Source organism: Pundamilia nyererei, unplaced genomic scaffold (genome assembly GCF_000239375.1).
Source record: "Pundamilia nyererei isolate P.nyererei 1_Seehausen unplaced genomic scaffold, PunNye1.0 scaffold00014, whole genome shotgun sequence".
NCBI lineage: Eukaryota > Metazoa > Chordata > Actinopteri > Cichliformes > Cichlidae > Pundamilia > Pundamilia nyererei.
The window spans coordinates 4,461,058-4,465,234 of record NW_005187415.1 but is presented as its reverse complement, the minus strand read 5'-3'; the positions used below and the strand labels follow the sequence as shown (position 1 = coordinate 4,465,234).

The 4,177-nt window shown below is 38.8% G+C and overlaps 1 protein-coding gene across 4 annotated transcripts in view; it reads left to right on the top strand.

Annotated features, from left to right (window-relative positions):
* Positions 1-4,177, top strand: part of lrrc17 (leucine rich repeat containing 17) — a 26,657-nt gene that overhangs the window by 11,407 nt on the left and 11,073 nt on the right. The window lies entirely within an intron of this gene.

Below are 4,177 nucleotides of genomic sequence, written 5' to 3'. Positions count from 1 at the left end.
AGCATTATGTACTGGATGGGGAAGTTGTGGTTAGTAAAACCACACAAAAATCATCTTACATCCAAGCTTTATTCTTGGAAATGTGGTGAAAATAAGAAAATATTACCATGTACTAAACTGAGCTGGTGAAACATAGTAATCTTTATACTACATGTTTGTTTGCCTGTTAGAAAAGTTGCATTTCAAATTAACTACAAAGTACTTTATAAGACTAACTAGATGCTGAGTAGCCCAACTTTACATTTACGCCATAAACGCAACACAAAGAAGAAGCCATGTGGGGAGTAGGATGTGATTATTTTCTTATCACTGACAAAGTATCTCGAGGACTTCACTGAAAGAAAAGCCAGGGTGCAGTACATAGAAAATCATGGCATTTAACAGTTGTTTTCACTAACCTGTCAATCCGATTTAATTAATTTTCTCTAATTGAAGGAATGTTGTTCTGGAATGTGACTTTGACCTCGTGCATCCTAGCTTTAGTATATTGATATAACTTTTAGTCAAAGTTAAAAAGACATTATAGAAAAACACAGATGTTTATTATTAGTGCAATAGCAGAAAAATGATCAGCTTTAATTAAACTAAATGTAGGAATGAAATAAACTCTGACAAAGAACAATTTCATTGTTTCTGAATCAGACAGTATTTGTCCAATTTCAGGTGCTTTGCTAAACTTGGCCGCTTCTTTGTTGCAAACAGATAAACTGCTGTGAGAGGAGTACTTCATATGAAAAGGCACATTTATTAGCTTTGCTCAGCGCTCTTCGGGACACAGTCATGCTTATTTGTTCATTGAAATTAGGCGCAAGAGTTTTTTTTGTTGAATTATGTTTGGATTATAATCAGGCGGCAAGCAGAGACATGTTTGTTTTATTAGCAATTTCTACACTGGCTGTCTGAGCCTCGCTGGGCGGAAAGGCGTACACTCTCTTCTCCTTTTTCAAACTCTTGCTCAGTAGTGGAAAAGTTAGGATTAAAAAGTAAGGTTTCATATATATCATACATGTACAGGTTTTTGTGTGAAGGCAGATGTCTTTATCTGATCAGCCAGTATTTTAGGCTTGTTCTTGTTATTACCCATCATGTAATGTGACATTTGATGAGTTAAACTTTTGCAGTACTATGAAAAAGTATTTGCCCCTTCCTGACTTCTTCTTCGTTTCTTTTCTTTTTTCTTTTTGTGTGAATTTTATAGGATTTTTCACATCATCAAATAAATATTAATATTAGACAGACCACCTGAATAAAAGAAAAAAAATTGCAATGAAGCCAATGAGTCTTTGACATCGCTGTAGAGGAATTTTGGCCCACTCGTTTTTGCAGAATTGTTTTAATTCAGCCACATTGGAGGGTTTTCGAGGCTTTGCAGCTTTTAACATGTGGGTCATGCTAAAGGTTTCTTTGTTTTTCTGAGCCACCTTTTCTGACCCCAAAACAAAATGAACATTTTGGATTGGCCGAGTCAAAGTGCAAACTTAAATGCATTTGAGATGCTGTTGCATGACCTTCAACAGAATTCCTCCACAGCGATGTGAAAGACTCACTGCCAGTCATTGCAAACACTTGATTGACAAGGACTTGTGCTTACCAGTTTTTAGGTTTAGGGGCAATTACTTTATCACAGCACTACACGTGCGCTCTAAACTTTGCAAATATAGTCCAAGTTCTCACCCAGGTTTTCACATCTGGTTTTATCTTTGCATTAAGCTGTCACTATGAGACTGTTGTCATAGTGACCCCAGTGTTGCCTTCAAAAAGACAGATGGCAATTTCTGAATTTGTGCAGATCCCTCGTGGTTACTTTCATGTGGCCTCTCCAGTTCCTCTTCTATCTTCTTTTTGTTGTCCTCTCACCATCCATTTAATTTAACACACTGTTTAACACACACTGAAACTCTGACACTTTCTGCGTCCATTATTCTGACCAAGTCCCACATGAGGATTTGAATACATCTATCAATGGCGAGCTTGTATCCTCCTGAGAAAGCAGTCTTTCATAGAGAATCGACAAGCCAAAACCATACAATGCAGCTTCTGTGTTGTAAGGACTTGAAGAAGCTTTTGCATATTTTCCTAATTATTTTTTTTCTACAGTAAGACATTTGAATATGTTCTTTATCTGAAGCATCATAAGGTTTCTCTGTTTCGCTCACAGGGTGAACATCCCATCCACCTCTCCACAACTTTCCTTTTTTATGCCCAGTAATGGTTCTCCCCATCCTGCCTCTTTCTAAACCACACCGCACCATAAAAGCTGTATGTGTTGTGTGAATATTCCTTAATATGGTGCAGCTGTTGTGCATGACAGTTAATTCCTGGTTTTGTGCTTTTGATTTGAAAGGATGCCCACGCTGCATATTTACTTCTCATTTTGTTCTTTTCCAGCACTTGTGTTTTCATTTAATAGTTGTATTAGCCGTGTGAAATCTAATCTAAGCATTACACTTACATGATTTCCCCCTAATCGTTTGTCTATTTGACAATCTAAGTGCTTAGAGTTTTCTTTGCTGTAATTCAGCCCAAATGAACTACTGTTGTAGTGTCTTGATGCATGAAACTAGCACTACTGAGGTCAGTTTCTTGACTATTAATATGGAAATTGTCATGACCAACAACAACCACTGATCAGAGACCACTGATCAATGGCCATTCACACAGGGTTGTGGAATTGCTGCAATCATAACATTGTAAGATGCTGTGATTCCTTCAATTCAGAGATGGTCTTTCCCTTTTTCAGTAAACGGCCTCCTTGATTTCTTCAACTAACCTGTAGGTGTGAATAGAGTGCGGAGTCTTGGTCTGATGAGTTAGCTCTTTTGTGTTTTGCCATGCACTTCACCAGAGGTTGTGGGGTTTTCCCCGTTACTCTGTGGGGGACCAGATCCTTGGGGTGGACCAATTTTTGGCACAGAGTATTTTGGTGTTTGAAAGCCACAGGGACACAGTGTCTCTGTGGCTTAAATACTAACAAATCTTAAATACTGATCTGTATGCGTTGGTTTATGTTACACATCAACTTTTGAATCTCACAGTCTAAGAAGGCTAACTTGATATTTTGGTTAACTTGATGTGTTGGTGCACTGAGTTAATGTGACCAGTGAACCGTGGTATATCGTCAGATTTGATTTTCACCCAGGTGTCATCCACATACCTGAACCAATGATTTGGTGGTGTTCCAGGGTAGGACAACAGAGCCCTCTTTTCCACTTCTTCCATGAACAAGTTGGCCACAGTGTTGTGTTGTTTGCCCATGTTTTTTTTCTGTTTTTTGTACTGACCCGTTTTTGTAAAAAATGTGGAAAGAAGACAGTTCCAAAAGCAAACACACTTGGTCAGTGCTGAGAGTGCTCCTGTTGTTGAAGTTAAAGTCATTCTGTAATTTCTTACGAGCTGCGTCCACCGCTTCAGTAATGAAAGATGTAATAACATCCCTTTGTCAACAAAATCTAATGTCTTTTGGATGTGGTGTTTAGAGCTGCCTACCAACGTGTTGAGAATTGAAGCCAGAAACTTTGAGATGTCATAGGTGAAGATGATGGGGAAGGCATACTGTAATAAAAGGATAGAGTACAAATGGCACAATGTATCTCCAACTGCCACATTTGTAAGAAAAATACACATACTGTTAGGATGCCTGGGTCGTCGACCCAGGGCTTTTGAGTTATATTATTTATACTGTCTAGTTTTTTGGTTTCTTTGAGTTCTATCTAATGGCTTATGTCTCTGTCTTCTTTAGTTACTCTGTCTCCCCTATCACCTGCATCCCCTTGTCTAGTTCGTGTCTATGTGTATCTTAAGTTCCTATATCCCCGTGTTCAGTCAGTGTTTGTGTCTGCCCTGTTCCCACGTCTCTGTTCCCTTTGTTATAGTGCCTGCCCGTGAGTCTGTGTTATGTTTCCTGTTTTACGTTGAAAGTCCATGTCTGATGTTAATGTGTCTGGTTTTTTTTCCCCCTTGTCTCGTTAGGCCTGATTTGCCCCAGCTGTGTTTCCCTCCTGTTACCCATTCCCTGATTGCTCCCTCTGTGTATTTAAGCCCTGTGTTTCTTGGTGTCTGTGTCGCGATCTACCGTTTATTTTGCTGTGTGTTCTGTCATTCCGCCGGTGTTAGTTTATTTTTTGATCTTTTTCCAGTTTTGTTATGTTTGAGTTGAGTTCAGCATTAAAGCTGTTTT